This window comes from Ranitomeya variabilis, chromosome 2 (assembly GCF_051348905.1).
Source record: "Ranitomeya variabilis isolate aRanVar5 chromosome 2, aRanVar5.hap1, whole genome shotgun sequence".
Lineage (NCBI taxonomy): Eukaryota > Metazoa > Chordata > Amphibia > Anura > Dendrobatidae > Ranitomeya > Ranitomeya variabilis.
In genome coordinates this window covers 826,467,112-826,484,950 of record NC_135233.1, presented here as the reverse complement: position 1 = coordinate 826,484,950, position 17,839 = coordinate 826,467,112, and positions in this window count along the sequence as shown.

Here is a 17,839-nt window from a genome sequence, read left to right as displayed (position 1 = left end):
CGGTGTTCACTGAAGGGGTTAACTAGTGAGACAGTTTTATAGGTCGGGTCAGACACAGCGATACTAAATATGTGTACTTTTATTGTTTTTTTTTATTTATTTAGATAAAGGAATGTATTTATTGGAACAATATTTTTTTAGGATTTTTTTTTTTTTTCACACATGTAATTTTTTTTTTTTTTACTTTTTTACTTTGCCCCAGGGGGGGACATCACAGTAAAGTGACAGATCGCTGATCTGACACTTTGCTGTGCACTGTGTCAGATCAGTGATCTGACATGCACAGCAGGGAGGCTTCCCGGGGCCTGCTCTGAGCATGCGCTGGTAAGCCACCTCCCTGCAGGACCCGGATGCAGCCCCGCGGACATTTTGGATCCGTGCCTGCAGGAAGGAGGAGGTAAGAGACCCTCGCAGCAACGCGATCACATTGCGTTGCTCCGAGGGTCTCAGGGAAGTACGCAGGGAGCCCCCTCCCTGCGCAATGCTTCCCTATACCACTGGAACACTGCGATCATGTTTGATCGCAGTGTGCCAAGGGTTAATGTGCCGGGGGCGAGCCTGTGACCGCTCCTGGCACATAGTGCCGGATGTCAGCTACGATAGACAGCTGACACCCAGCCGCGATTGGCCGCCCTCCCCCCGTGAGCGCTGCCGATCGCTCTGGACGTACTATTCCATCCTTGGGAAGTAGGGCCCACCCCACATGGATGAAATAGTACGTCTAATTGCAGAAAGGGGTTAACAACGCTCTGGAGGAATTTTGGACCACTCATCTTTGCAGAATTGTTGTACCCATGTTGGCAGGTACATTCAGCCACATTGGAGGGTTTCTGAGCATGAACTGCCTTTTTAAGGTCATGCCACAGCATCTCAATCGGCTTAAGGTCAAGACTTTGACTAGGCCACTCAAAAGTCTTAAATTTTTTTAAGCCTTTTAGAGGTGAACTTGCTGGTGTGTTTTGGACCATTGTCCTGCTGCATAACCCAAGTGCGCTTCAGCTTGAGGCCAGGACCACGTACTTTGCTTAACTCCTGAATCCACCCTCAGTCTTTACCCTTCCCTCACACAGTGAGGGAAGGGGGGAGTAGTCGTGTTCCATTAATTCGTCAACCAGACTTAACAAGGTAATACGATTAGGAGTAAAGGAAAATGCCAAACATACAAATATACACACACATATAACAGAGGTATCCATCAGGGAGTGGAGGATTAAACCAAAGTAGGAGAAGGGAATTATCACACACTCAAAACCAAGCAACAGTTTCACATAAATCCACCAACCACCAGCTCAAATAACCACCAACAGCAACCTCCAAGCCATGCAGCAAAAGCTTGATCTGACTATGAGTGTTAGCTAGGACCCAGATTATATAACAGATGGGAATAGCTAACAGTGCTCAACTGAGAGCCTAAGCTACAAGAGTTCTCAATAGAGCAGGTTAACCCCTGCACTGCCCAAGGAAATTTACACCGTTTAATAAGAAAATGAAATCCTTCTATTCAGTGCAAGAGTAAGAGAACTCTCTGTCTTCTGGCTCCTGTCATGGTCTGTATGGAAGTTCTTGTCTAGTGCGTCAGAGGTTAATGCTCTTGGCCTCTCTCTGGCTTTTGGTGGGCTTTAAATAGCCTCTTTTGGGCTCTGCCCATTGTCAGTGATACTTTTGACCTCGGCTGAGTTCCTGATCCCCGTGTATCTGAGGATACTGTCTGCCTGTGTGTGATGGCTTGTGTATGACCCAGTCCGTTCCTGCTTCTGAGTTTGTAACCAGATTCTGTACTTTCTTAGTCTCTTGGTTTTGACCTCTGCTTGTCCCTGACCTTCCGCTTTGTGTTTTACATGTGATACATCGCTGCTATCCCTGGCTTTCTGACCCTGGATTGTTATTGACCATGTCTATGTCTGTTTCTGTCTGTACTGTCGTCTCCTTGTCGTCTCCTGGTTGACTCGCATCTGTCTGGCATTCCCCTGGGCTTCTCTAGCCTGAGCTCCGGTCCCCAGAGTCCGGGGCTTGTCTCTGCCCCCTGACACTCCCCTTGTGGTTACGTGCTTCAGGTCCTCTTTATCTGAAGCACGCTTCTCCACCGCGACCGTACCATTCCTCTGGAATCTCTGGGCACCATCCGCTCAACTCAGGACACACGCACTGCCTCGGTAAGCAAGGGCAGTGTGGTGTTCTTTACTGCTCCTCTCTGTCACAGTAAACCTGTGACAGTACCCCCACTTCTACAATGGACCTCCATAACCTCATAACCAGGGTGTGCCACATGAAAAGACCGGATCAGACTGGTCACATGGACATCAGATGCTGGTTCCCACATCCTTTCTTCAGGACCATATATCTTCCAGTGTACCTGAAACTGAAGCAACTAATGAACTAAGTGAGAATTAATGATCCAATTTAAAATTTCCATTCACAATGACAGGGGATGGCAGTAGCGGTGATGGTACAGAGGACGCAATGTATTTTTTGAGTAAAGATCGATAAAACACATTATGGATCCTAAAAATGGGCGGAAAAGCAAGGCAGAATGCTACAGAATTGATGACGGCCACAATCTTATAAGGGCCGTTGAACCTGAGACCCAGTTTCCAAGAGGACAACCGCACCAAGTCACCAACACACAGGTCCGGACCCACCATACATATCTGACCAGCCACACTCTTATATTTGGACCCCATCTTCCTCAAATTATCAATAACCCCTTGCAACACAGACATAATGATGAAAACTGTTCTTCTTCAGGTATTCCAGAAGAACAATTCTTATTAAAGAAGCTGAACTGAGGATGAAATAAATACAAACCCCCCCCAAAAAAAAGAAACCTTGTACCCTAACAATTGTAGGGTGCCAAGCTCCACTGCATAGGCAAAGAAATTCCAGAGAATCAATAGTGTGAGGGATAGTTTTAGTCTAGCACGGTTGTCTGTATGGTTATTGTGTGTTCAATGTTTTAAAGTGAACAATAAATATGTAGTTTTATCTATTACTTGTTTGGGTACAAGGTTTCTTTTTGTTTTTTTCTTGGCTTTTTGAACCTTGGTTGTTCATCCAAATTTTCTTTTTTGGATGAAATCCATACACCCCGAAAAATGGGGACTTACCAGTAGACTCATTAAAAAACTATTATTTATTGCGAATTAAACTAGAGGTAAGTAGGTAACCCAATCCTCCTGATTCTCAGACACAAAACACCTAAGATACGTCTCAAGATTCTGGTTAACCCGTTCAGTTTGCCCATTAGACTGCAGTTGAAATGCTGCCAAATGCCCTCTAAAATTTGGAAATAAACTTCACCCCCCCCCACCCGGTCAGAAATGATAGGGATCCCATTTAAATCTCTCTGATGAAAATTTGCGCCAAGGTCTTGGTGTTACTTAAAGCGGATAGCACAATAAAGTGACATTTTACTGAATCTGTCCACCATCATCAAAATTACAGTATTATCTGGTGACACGGGTACATCAGTGATAAAATTGACCAATAAATGAGTCCAATGTCTACTGGGAATCATCAATGGTTGGAGACATCCAATGGACGAGTATGAGAAGTTTTAGAATGCGGACAGACACTGCAGGAGGCTACACACTCCCGAACATTCTGATATACCCGACCACCAAAAACAGAGCGTAAGAAGATTAGTGGTGGCCTTATTACCAAGATGTCAAGCCAAGACCGAATCATGATGTTCACTAAGAACTTTCAGTCAGATGGAGATTCACAGGTACAAACAATGTACCTAATGTACAAGCAGCAGGGGCATCCCCCTGAGCATCAACAACCTCTTTTTCAAGATCGGAGTATATAGACACAATAACCACCCCTTTTTGTAGTATAGGAACCGGTTCACAATTACCTCCATCCCCAGGAAAAAACTAATTAAGTCATTCGCCCTAAAGTTCTTGTTCCCCGAACTATATGTGACAAAAAAGTTAAACCTGGTGAAGAACAATGCCCATTTTGCTTGTCAAGGCATTAGACGTTTCGCAGACTCTAAATATATGAGATTCTTATGATCCGTGATTATCAAAACCAGATGAACTGACCCCTTCAGAAAATGACACCACTCTTCAAAGGCGCACTTGATGGTCAAGAGTTCCCTTTTTCCAATGTAATAATTTCTCTCTGCAGATGAGTTTTTTCGAAAAATATGTACATGGACACCATTTACCAGGAGACACACCTTGCAACAATACAGCCCCCACCCCACATCAGATTCGTCAACTTCTACAATAAAAGGATGAATGACGTAAGACTGTATAAGAATCGGCGCAGTTGCAAAACACTCCTTCAAGGTATCGAATGCATCCATGGCTGGACTGGACCACCTGGAAAAGTATGTCCCTTTCCTGGTCATATCCGTCAAAGGTTTGGCCACTACCGAAAAGTTTTTGATGAACTTAATGGTAGTAGTTGGCGAAATTCAACAACATTTGCAATACACTCAAATCCTCAGGATGATCTGAATCCAGTACCACCCAGACTTTCGCCGGAACAAATGCGAAAACTGGTGGATGATAAAACATATCCTCAACCGAGAACATATATTTCTCAGGTTTGACAAATAATTTATTTTCTCTGAGTATCTGTAAGACCTGCCTGACATCTACCTGATGTGACTCAAGGTCAGGTGAATAAATCAATATGTCATCAAGATAGATTACCACAAATCTACCTACCAGGTGACTAAAGATGTAATTTACAAAGTGCTGAAAGACGGTGTGAGCATTTGTCAACCCACATGGCATCACAAGGGTCTCATAGTACCCCTCAGGTGTATTGAAATCTGTTTTCTACTCATCCCCCTCTTTAATATAAATGAGATTATACCCTGAGATCCAGTTTAGAAAACCATTGTGCTCCAACAATCTGATTAAAGAGATCCGGGATGAGAGGGAGAGGATACGGATGCCAGACTTTGATTAGATTGATTTCGCAGAAATCTAGGCAGGGGCGTAACCCCTTCATCTTTCTTCTTTACAAAGAAAAACCTTGCAGCAATGGGGGATGAAGATGGCCTGCTATGACCCTTTGCCAAACTTTCCGCTATATAGTCCTTCATGGCCTGCCTCTCTGGACCAGAGATATTATATAGTCTGCTTTTAGGCAGTTTGGCCCCAGGAACAAGATTAATGGCTCAGTCATAAGGACAATGGGGAAGAAGTGCTTGGCACCCCTGCTCCGAGAACACTTGCCTAAAGTCAGACAGGTATTTAGGCACACACTTGGTATCCACCTTTGCAAGCCAGAAGGCTACCACAGGGTTGTGCAGAGTGACCCAAGGAAGTCCAAGAGCCACAGGAAAGGGGAGACTCCTCTAGCACATAACAGTCAATACCTTCAGAATGCATGGCCCCTACCTGTAGATATAACCCTAGGACAGCTTGAGTAAAATACCCTTGACACTAGGGTGCAGAGTCGATGGCGATTATGGGAAAAGGTCTGGACAGTGTATGTGGTTTGAGGCCCTGGACCTGGATGAACCCAGCGTCAATTAAGTTAAACCCCGCCCCACTGCCCAGAAATAATCACCTTATTTTTGCCCAGATGTCTTTCAGTCGGCAGAAAAAATTGTGTCCTACCCACGGAGGAGATATGTACACCTGGGTTGCTAACCTCACCAGAACTCAGGCTCCTTAGTTTTCCAGCAGCTGTTTACCGTGAGATAGGTAAACATACTCCACTACCTCCTCATTCCACCCTCTCTCTGTTGGAGTCCCCCAAGGCTCTGTTCTAGGAACCCTACTCTTCTCAAGCTATACACTCAGCCTGGGACAACTCATAAAGTCTTATGGATTCCAGTACCACCTTTATGCTGATGACACTCAGATCTACCTTTCTGGCCCAGACGTCACCTCCCTGCTGTCCAGAATCCCGGAGTGTCTATCAGCCATATCCTCCTTCTTCTCCTCTCACTTCCTCAAACTCAATGTGGACAAATCTGAACTCATCATCTTTCCTCCATCTCATAGATCTTCCTTACCTGACCTATCTATCCCATTAAAGGACATCACGCTTTCCCTCATACCGGAAGTCCGCTGCCTCGGAGTAACCTTCATCTCTGCCCTGTCCTTCAAACCGCACATCCAAGCTCTTTCCACCTCCTGTCACCTCCAGCTCAAAAATATCTCCAGAATCCGTCCTTTCCTCAACCGTCAATCTACTAAAATTCTTGTGCATGCCCTCATCATCTCCCGCCTTGACTACTGCAACATCCTTTTCTGTGGCCTCCCTAACACCCTTGCACCTCTCCAGTCCATCCTTAACTCTGCTGCCCGACTAATTCATCTCTCTCCTCGCTACTCCTCCGCTTCCCCCCTCTGCAAATCTCTTCACTGGCTCCCATTCCCTCAGCGTATCCAGTTCAAATTACTAATACTGACCTACAAAGCCATCCATAACCTGTCTCCTCCATATATCTCTGAACTAATCTCCCGATATCTTCACTCACGTAATCTCCGGTCCTCCCAAGACCTCCTTCTCTCCTCCACACTTATTCGCTCCTCACCCAACCGCCTCCAAGACTTCTCCCGAATATCTCCCATCCTCTGGAATTCTTTGCTCCAACACGTCCGACTATCAACCACATTCGGATCCTTCAGACAAAACCTGAACACAAACCTCTTCAGGAAAGCCTATAGCCTGCACTGACCCTGCTGCCTCCTCACCACTACCGAAGCTACCGCCTCACCAACACCAGAGCTGCCGACTCACCAACACCGGAGCTCCTACAGGCCTCAACCTATTGTCTCCTTCCCCACCATCCTGTAGAATGTAAGCCCGCAAGGGCAGGGTCCTCACACCCCTGTATCAGTCTGCAATTGTTAGTTTACTGTAAGCAATATCTGTAATTTGTATGTAACACCTTCTCATGTACCGCACCATGGAACCAATGGTGCTATATAAAATAATAATAATAATAATACTCCCCTTTGCGCTGAACAACAGACTGCTTTCCAGAACGAGTTGTTGCACCCAACTGCATTGGTTCCTCAGATGACTTAGACTAGATTTCCCATGGCCCCGGATCTACCACACATTGGCGAGACATGGCCATATCAAGACCATGTATGGAGTCTCATACAGGGCTAAGGCACCCTTACTGATGGCCCTTCACAGAACTGGCTATGAAGTACAGGAGTCATTCCACTTAGTGTCCGTGGACAACCTGCGAAACTCAGAGCAATACACCTCCCCTGGCCAGTCTCTCTGTCAGAGCAGTGATAGGATCCATAACGGATGAAAAAAGTTTTGGTCAGAGCTAATTGTTACGAAACTGCAGCACAGAACTAGGAGAGATGGGGGGAAAGCTGACCCTGCACTAAGACTAGGCTGAAACCCTACGATGGAGTGGGCGACCCATTCCTTTCAAATAGACCCACCCACGATCCTAGTCTAAACTCAGCGAAGACCTATAGATAATGGGAAGGAGGTCCCTAAAAGATCTAAGGACTGGGTACAAAAAACAGGTCACCTGCTAATAGGAAACACAGAGAAGGCTGCAGAACCAGAGATCCCAGAACTGCAAAATATCAAACACAGAAAGCTGTCTAAGCAGCTAGCCAGAACTCTAGCGGATTAACACTGTTGTCCAGCAAGGAATGGGAGGCAGGTGCTCGGTAATAAATACCAGTAATCCAATCACCTGACCAAGACAACCCAGCACCAGGGGGAAAAGACCAGCAGCCAGAAAACCACAACAAGATGGCGGATGGTCAAAATAAAACAGATTCTAACACTAAAGTCACAACTCTGTTGTTGTCAGGTGTCCCTGGACCAGGGATTCCTTCCCTGTCCCTAATGCTAAGGGGAGGCCCAAAGGTAAAGGAAAATACCAAACATACAAATATACACATATATAATAGAGGTATGCATCAGGGAGTGGAGGATGGGGTTAAACCAAAGTAGGAGAATTAAAGTGAATTATCACACATCTCAAACCAAGCAACAGTCACAGTTAAATGCACCAACTGTCTACTCAAATAACCACCACCAACCTCCAAGTCATGTAGCAAAAGCTAGCTCTGACGATGAGTTTTAGCCAAATCCCAGATTACATAGGAGCTGGGAGTAGCTAACAGTGCTCAGCTGAGAGCCTTAGCTCCAAGAGTTCTCAAGAGAGCAGATTAAACCCTGTACTGCCCAAAGACATATGAAGGTGAAGTGCTTCTATTCAATGCAAGAGTAAGAGAAATCTGACTCTGCGGTCTTCTGGCTCCTCTCTGTTGTGGTAAACCAGTGACAGCAGTTCATTTTTGTCCAGTCTCTTTCTTATGATGGCGTCATGAACACTGACCTTAACTGAGGCAAGTGAGGCCTGCATTTCTTTGGATGTGGTTGTGGGGTCTTTTGTAACCTATGAGTCATTGCTCCACTCTTGGGGTAATTTTGGTCTGCCAGTCACTCATGGAAAGGTTCACCACTGTTCCGTGTTTTCACCATTTGTGGATAATGGCTCTGGAGTACCAAAGCTTCAAAAATGGCTTTATAACCTTTTCCAGACTGATAGATATCAATTACTTTGTTTCTCATTTGTTTCAGAATTTTTATTGATCACGGCATGATGTCTAGCTTTTGAGGATCTTCTGGTCTACTTCAGATTGTCAGGCAGGACCTATTTAAGTGATTTCTTGATTAAAAACAGGGGTGTCAGTAATCAGTACTGGGTGTGGCTAGGGAATTGGAACTCAGCTTCCCAAAGATGTGATAAACCACAGGAAATTTGTGTTTTAAGTGGCAATCACTTTTTCACACAGGGCCCTGTAGGTTTGGATTTCTTTTTCCTTTAATAATAAAGACCTTCATTTAAAAACTGCACTTTGTGTTTACTTGTTTTATCTTTGTCTAATAATTAAATTAGTTTGATGATCTGAAACATTTAAGTGTGACAAACATGCAAAAGAATAGTAAATCAGGAAGGGAGCAAACACTTTTTCACAACTGTACTGAATGCAAGACTCCTAGTCCTGGTACCCAGCTATGATTAGCTATAGCGCACATTCTATTTACATTTTGAATCTCCCACTCCAATGTACCACAACAATTCTGCAATAATGTTATGTCCATCTTTCACGTGACTGCAGCAGCTGAGCTTGCTCCAAATATGCAGTGTACACTTCTGCTATATGTGCATGTATGACTGATGTCGCTAAAAGGTAAAAGAAAAATAGGCTAGTCAAAAGGTTTTTCTTCCATTTAGCATCTACAACCCCTGGCAAAAATTATGGAATCACTGGCCTTGGAGGATGTTCATTCAGTTGTTTAATTTTGTAGAAAAAAAGCAGATCACAGACATGGCACAAAACTAAAGTCATTTCAAATGGCAACTTTCTGGCTTTAAGAAACACTAAAAGAAATCAAGAACAAAAAATGTGGTAGTCAGTAATGGTTACTTTTTTAACCAAGCATAGGGAAAAAATTATGGAATCACTGAATTCTGAGGAAAAAATTATGGAATCATGAAAAACAAACAAACAAAAAAACACTCCAGCATATCACTAGTATTTTGTTGCACCACCTCTGGCTTTTATAACAGCTTGCAGTCTCTGAGGCAGGAACTTAATGAGTGTCAAACAGTACTCTTCATCAATCTGGCTCCAACTTTCCCTGATTGCTGTTGCCAGATCAGCTTTGCAGGTTGGAGCCTTGTCATGGACCATTTTCTTCAACTTCCACCAAAGATTTTCAATTGGATGGAGATCCGGAATATTTGCAGGCCATGACATTGACCTTATGTGTCTTTTTTCAAGGAATGCTTTCACAGTTTTTGCTCTATGGCAGGATGCATTATCATCTTGAAAAATGATTTCATCATCCTCAAACATCCTTTCAATTGATGGGATAAGGACAGTGTCCAAAATATTAACATAAACTTGTGCATTTTTTGAAGATGTAATGACAGCCATCTCCCCAGTGCCTTTACCTGACATGCAGCCCATATCAATGACTGTGGAAATTTGTATGTTCTCTTCAAGCAGTCATCTTTATAAATCTCATTGGAATGGCACCAAACAAAAGTTCCAGCATCATCACCTTGCCCAATGCAGATTCGCGATTCATCACTGAATATGACTTTCATCCAGTCATCCACAGTCCACAATGGCTTTTCCTTAGCCCATTGTAACCTTGTTTTTTTCTGTTTAGATGTTAATGATGGCTTTCGTATAGCTTTTCTCTATTAAATCCCATTTCCTTTAGGCGGTTTCTTACAGTTCGGTCACAGATGTTGACTCCAGTTTCCACCCATTCATTCCTCATTTGTTTTCTTGTGCATTTCCTGTTTTGGAGACATATTGCTTTAAAGGGAACCTGTCACCCCCAAAATCGAAGGTGAGCTAAGCCCACCAGCATCAGGGGCTTATCTACAGCATTCTGTAATGCTGTAGATAAGCCCCCGATGTATCCTGAAAGATGAGAAAAAGAGGTTAGATTATACTCACCCAGGGTGGTCCCGGTCTGGTTCTGGTCCGATGGGCGTCGCGGTCTGGTCCGGGGCCTCCCATCTTCTTACGATGACGTCCTCTTCTTGTCTTCACGCTGCGGCTCCGGCTCATGCGTACTTTGTCTGCCCTGTTGAGGGCAGAGCAAAGTACTGCAGTGCGCAAGCACCGGGCCTCTCTGACCTTTCCCGGCACCTGCACACTGCAGAATACAAGAAGAGGACATTATCATAAGAGGATGGGAGGCCCTGGACCGGACCACGACGCCCATCGGACCAGAACTGGATCAGGACTGCCCCTGGGTGAGTATAATCTAACCTCTTTTTCTCATCTTTCAGGATACATCGGGGGCTTATCTACAGCATTACAGAATGCTGTAGAAAAGCCCCTGATGCTGGTGGGCTTAGCTCACCTTCGATATTGGGGGTGACAGGTTGCCTTTAAGTTTCCGGTCTTGACGCTTTGATGTCTTCCTTGGTCTACCAGTATGTTTGCCTTTAACAACCTTCCCATGTTGTTTGTATTTGGTCCAGATTTTAGACACAGCTGACTGTGAACAACCAACATCTTTTGCAACATTGCATGATGATTTACCCTCTTTTAAGATTTTGATAATCCTCTCCTTTGTTTCAATTGACATCTCTCGTGTTGGAGCCATGATTCATGTCAGTCCACTTGGTGCAACAGCCAGGGCTGCCACTAGAAATTTTGGGGCCCCATACTGGCAAAATTTCTGGGGCCCCCTTGAGACTCCGCCCAGGCTCCACCCCAGCCCCGCCTCCACGCTCCACCCCTCAAACTGTCCACAGTCCCACCGCTCTCTCTTGGAAAATCTCCACTTCTCACCTATCACACATTGACAGTTCCCATCACCAGATCACACATGTAGCCGGCAGCTTTTGTTTTGGCCAATAGATTTTTTTAAGCCACCAAAATGACAAGGTAGACACTTTTGGCCGGGCCCTACTCTACTGTAACCTATTAAATATTTGTTAAAATATGCAGTACAATTTAGGTATATTTTTATTTTTCAATTTTTAAAATGACCTATAATACCACATACAAGGAACAAATACCACAGCACCATGACCAGACACCATATTATCACCACAGTGACCTATAATACTATCTACAAGGCACAAATACCGCCACACCATGACCAGATGACATATTACCACCAGTGATCGAATAATATCAAATACAAGGAACAAATACCACATCATGACCAGACCACATATTACCACCACAGTGATCGAATAATATCAAATACAAGGAACAAATACCACAACATCATGACCAGACCACATATTACCAACACATAGTGACTGAATACTAAAATACTGATCAAAAATAAAAATAAACACAATACTATCACCATAAGTGCCATTATATACAGGAGATCTGTACTTAGTATGCAGTGTCTGTGTACAGGTAATACAGTGATCACCAGTGACATTATACACAGGAGCTCTGTATATAGTCTATAGGTAATCCAGTGATCACTGGTGATAATATACACAGGACCTCTGTATATAGTATACAGTGTATAGTGTCAATGTATAGGTAACACACTGACTTACCAGTGACGTCTCTAGGTGAAGTCCTTCATCTTTCATCCCGCACAGACCACCATCACTTCATGCAGCCAGGACTCGTTTCTGCAGGAAATAACAGTTATCTCGAGTTCCACTTGCAGAACACATTACTTAATTTTCCCAACTTCTACATTACACCACATGAAGAAGGCGACATAGTGTCAATCTACACAGTAATAGGACCGCCCCTCCATTTAAAACAGTGTACTCAAAAAATAAAATAAATACATCACTGCAGTAATAATATTCCTTAATTAGCCCCTATGGTAATAATATTCGCCATCCTGGCCCCGTGTGTCTCATTACTGGGGTCAGCCATATGTTCTCCCATCCTGCCCTAATGAGTATCCATCCTGCCCCATATGATCTCCCCATCCTGCCCCATCTGTCTCCATCGTATCCATCCTGCCCCATATGATCTCCCCATCCTGCCCCATCTGTCTCCATCGTATCCATCCTGCCCCATGATCCTGCCCCATCTGTCTCCAATCCTGCCTCCAGTGTCTCCAATCATGCCCGTATCACCATTCTGCCCCGTCTCCAATCAGGCCCCCATTTCTCAATTCTGCCCCATCTGTTTCCATTCCTGCCCCAGTGTCTCCAGTCATGCCCCAGTGTCTCCAGTCATGCCCCAGTGTCTGTCATCCTGCCCCGTGTCTCCAATCATGCCCCATTTCTCCTTTCTGCCCCCGTGTCCAGCTTTCTGCCCCCCATGTGTCCAGCTTTCTGCCCGTGTCCAGCTTTCTGCCCCTGTGTCCAGCTTTCTGCCCCTGTGTCCAGCTTTCTGCCCGTGTCCAGCTTTCTGCCCCTGTGTCCAGCTTTCTGCCCCTGTGTCCAGCTTTCTGCCCCTGTGTCCAGCTTTCTGCCCGTGTCCAGCTTTCTGCCCCCCTGTGCCCAGCTTTCTGCCCCCCTGTGTCCAGCTTTCTGCCCCCCCTGTATCCAGCTTTCTGCCCCCCCCTGTGCCCAGCTTTCTGCCCCCCCCTGTGCCCAGCTTTCTGCCCGTGTGCAGCTTTCTGCCCCTGTGTGCATCTTTCTGCCCCAATGTCCAGCATTCTGCCCGTGTCCAGCGTTCTGCCCGTGTCCAGCGTTCTGCCCCCCCTGTGTCCAGCGTTCTGCCCCCCTTGTGTTCAGCGTTCTGCCCCCCGTGTCCAGCGTTCTGCCCCCGTGTCCAGCGTTCTGCCCCCCCTGTGTCCAGCGTTCTGCCCCCCGTGTCCAGCGTTCTGCCCCCCCTGTGTCCAGCATTCTGCCCCCCCTGTGTCCAGCGTTCTGCCCCCCCTGTGTCCAGCGTTCTGCCCCCCCTGTGTCCAGCGTTCTGCCCTCCTGTGTCCAGCGTTCTGCCCTCCTGTGTCCAGCGCTCTGCCCCCTGTGTCCAGTGTTCTGCCCCCCCTGTGTCCAGCATTCTGCCCCCCCTGTGTCCAGCGTTCTGCCCCCCCTGTGTCCAGCGTTCTGCCCTCCTGTGTCCAGCGTTCTGCCCCCCCCCCTGTGTCCAGCGCTCTGCCCCCTGTGTCCAGCGTTCTGCCCCGTGTCCAGCGTTCTGCCACCCTTGTGTCCAGCGTTCTGCCCCCCGTGTCCAGCGTTCTGCCCCCCGTGTCCAGCGTTCTGCCCCCCGTGTCCAGCGTTCTGCCCCCTCCTGTGTCCAGCGTTCTGCCCCCTCCTGTGTCCAGCGTTCTGCCCCCTCCTGTGTCCAGCGTTCTGCCCCCTCCTGTGTCCAGCGTTCTGCCCCCTCCTGTGTCCAGCGCTCTGCCCCCCCTGTGTCCAGCGTTCTGCCCCCCCTGTGTCCAGCGTTCTGCCCCCTCCTGTGTCCAGCGTTCTGCCCCCTCCTGTGTCCAGCGCTCTGCCCCCCCTGTGTCCAGCGTTCTGCCCCCTCCTGTGTCCAGCATTCTGCCCCCTCCTGTGTCCAGCGCTCTGCCCCCTCCTGTGTCCAGCGCTCTGCCCCCCTGTGTCCAGCGCTCTGCCCTGGGCCCCCCCCCCGGATCGCCGCTCTCAATTAAAAAAAAAAAAAAGTTCTACTTACCTCCCGTCCCGCGCTCCTGCTCTCTGCACGCAGCTGCAGCGTGCACTCGCCGGCGACTGACAATGACGTCAGACGCCGGCGACATGCACGCTGCGGCTGACGTCAGCTGCCAGCCTCAGATTGGCTGGCGGCTGTTAACTATTGGCGTGCGGGCTCGGGCCCGCACTTCAATAGCGCTGCAGCGCCGGCCGCAGCTAAGGGCCCGGTTCAGCCTGCGGCTGCCGGTAGGGGCCCGATGGGCAGATGAGACGGGGCCCGATGCGGGCCCCACTGCCCACCGGGCCCCATACGCCAGTCACGGCTGTAATGCCCTGATGGCGGCCCTGGCAACAGCTCTCCAGGGTGTGATCACTCCTTTTTAGATGCAGACTAACGAGCAGATCTAATTTCATGCAGGTGTTATTTTTGGGTACGAAAATTTACAGGGTGATTCCATAATTTTTTCCTCAGAATTGGGTGATTCCATAATTTTTCCCCTATGCTTGGTTAAAAAAAGTAACCATTACTGACTACCACATTTTTCGTTCTTGATTTCTTTTAGTGTTTCTTAAATCCAGAAAGTTGCTATTTGAAATGACTTTAGTTTTGTGCCATGTCTGTGATCTGCTTTTTTTCTACAAAATTAAACAGCTGAATGAAAATCCTCCAAGGCCGGTGATTTCATAATTTGAGCCAGGGGTTGTATATCTATAATTTTGTAAAAATCAAAATATACAACATGGTTCATGTAAATCTTTATACCCATATTGTTTTGCCATTTCCTTGATTTTGTCTCATTTTCAGTATGCACTTCTCATTTAGAGTAAATGTAATGCACATGTATACACTAAATACCAGTAATAGGAACAATATGCTTTATCAGTACATTTCTTACTTAAGGTTAATATTACAATCTACCGTAGCTTGCCACTTGTTCATGACCCCTAATTATCCCTGTAAATATATCCCTATGATTTCAACCAAAAATGACTAATGAAAATATTTTGCTCTAGCACTAATTGCCTTCCCTAATTAGTAATTGCATATCTGCTTTAAATCTGTTCCTTCTGTTACTCAGTGGAACCTGCATAATTTCACTTACTTTATTGATGTCATTTATCAACAGTCTGTATTTTGTAATCCCGATATGTTCACCACCATATAGTTATGTACGTGATAAAGTTAAAAAAGGCACAGGTCTATCAAGTCCAACTTCAAATGGTTCCATGTTGATTCAGTGGAAGGCAAGAACCATGGATGCTAATTACCCAATATTAATAGTTTTTGTGAAAACATTCCTTCCTGACTCCAAATATAACCGTTGTACTAAAACCATGAATCAAAACGTCATCTTCAGAATGTAGTTTTGTAATAATCTGTTTTTCGAGAAAGGTATCCAAACTCCTTAAGAACGTGTTCAATGAAACAATTACCACAACATTGTGTAGCAGAGATCGACTGCTCATACAGTAAAGAATTTCCCTTTTATGCTGATGGTGAAATTTTATTTCTTCTAGACAAAGAAAATGCTGCCTGTCATGGTTGCAGGCCTAGGTGTGAAAAGAAAATTATACTTTTCATTCATATTTGTCTACATTGTAATCTGTCCTAACTACACAAACTGACACATATTTACTACACATACATAAGGTTGTTGAGCTTTTGTCTGGAGATATGTGGCCAATATGGACACATGATATTCGGATATCCAAAACTGGCCTTGGTCTCATTCAATGGGGTTGGTCAGCATAGAGTTATTCTGACTTTATCCTGACCATACAATTTTCACAAGATTAAGTAGCATGCTTAAGGCTACGTTCACACGATCCGTTTTTTGCTGCGGATCCGTAGCGGAATTGCAGCTACGGATCCGCAGCCGTTTTCCATGCAGGGCACAGTACAATGTTACCCTATGGAAAACAAAACCCGCTGTGCCGACGATCCTTTTTTTCGCTGGAAAATCCGCGCGGATTTGCCAACGGAAAAAAGAAGTACCATGTCAATTCTTTCAGCGGATTCCGCTGCGGGTTTCCAACAGCACCAATAGGAAACTGCAGTTGGAAACCCGCAGTGGAATCCGCAGAAGAAAAAGGACACAAATCCGCCGAGAGAAGCACCGCCGTTTTCCACTGCGGATTTCCCCGAAAAAGGACCGGAAAAATCCGCAGTGAAAAACGGATCGTGTGAACGTAGCCTAAAAGTTAAGCAGCCTCTTTTTATTAGAATGTTTCCAGGCTTAGATGTGCCAAAACACATGAAGCAACCCAAAGGGACCCTACTTTTGAAACGCCAAAATAAACGTGTGATTATACAATCTAGTATAATTGGAAATAATAAAGTTATATTATAATTTTTAATATTATTATTTTTTTATGGTATGTTTTGAATGCCTTTTCCCCTGAGCTACGTGCTTGTCTAGGAAGCAGGCGCAGATACCTCGCGCCCTGCACGTCTTTGAACATTCACAAGCACCATCAACAACGACACCCAATTCCGTGTGACAGCACAGCGTTCAGGTGTCCCCAGGCATTGGAAAGAAAAATACCCAGCCACCTACCCAAAGGCCCAAACAATATACGGCCACGTTTTCAGAATGCTTGTCTTGGAAATGTTGTCATTTGGGCTTGTGTACACTGAGGCTTTCCGCAACCTCAAGGCGGCAGTAATCGGTCCCCAGCCACGACTATTTTTCCCGGTTGTCCGTCCCTGCCTTACACCAGTGCGTGTACCATAACATCACCTGAGGCCTGACCAAAGCAGAAACTGGAAAGGTCTACTTAACGACCAATACGGGGACAAATGCTTGTGGCCAGGGAGGCTACATTTCCCTGATGCACACTGGGCAAACCTTATGGAGGCAGGGACCGAGTCAGACCCTGGGACAGAATATGTGCTATTGACGCCAAGGATTGTGGGCTCCAGTTTCATCATCCTCTCCTCATCATCCATATCCCATTTGTCATCTCGGAGCACATTGTCAATATCAGTTGGAAGCTGGAAGCACTGCAGCATTGCCTTGGTGAAATGTCAACAAGATCTGCTGAAACAAATTTGTTTAGGCGACAAACAGCACACAGCCTCAGAAAAGGTGTGGAAAGGTGTAGCAGACCAGATTTGTGGCTCTCGCTGCTGAACCTACAACCAGGCATGGTCGTGTGTGATAATATAACCTGGTGGCGGCTCTGAAGCTTGGCAAGCTCGCACACGTACTATGCCTGGCCCACGTGCTCAACTTGGTTTTTCAGAGTTGTCTGCAAAGCTACCCAGATTTTCCTGAGTTACTTGTGAAGGTATGCTGCATGTGCACCCATTTCCGCAAGTCAGCTACAGTGGTAGTCTGGTCTGGCAGTGCTGCAGTAGCGCTTGCAAGTGCCAGCTCACCAACTGGTGTGCGACGTGACAACTCGCTGGAACTCCACATTACACATGATTTGTGAGCAGCAGAGGGCAGTAGTTGAATACCAGCTAAAACATGCCCGTCTGTGTTCCAGTCAGCCTTCGCATGTAACAGCTGACCAATGGGCATGGATGTCTGACATCTGTGAGGTTCTACAAAACTTTGAGGAACCAACCAAGATGGTGAACGGTGATAACGCCATAATCAGCATAACTATCCCTCTTCTGTGTCTACTCAAACACTTGCTGTTCACAATTTTAGAGGAAACTTTGCATGTGGACCTGGTGGAGATGGAGGAAGAAAGTACCTAGGGTGATACTACCCAGCACAGCCTCATTTCAACTTCTCAGCGCAGATTGAATGATAATGAGAAGGAGGCACAGAAGATGGTTGCCTGCGCTACAGAGGGTACTAC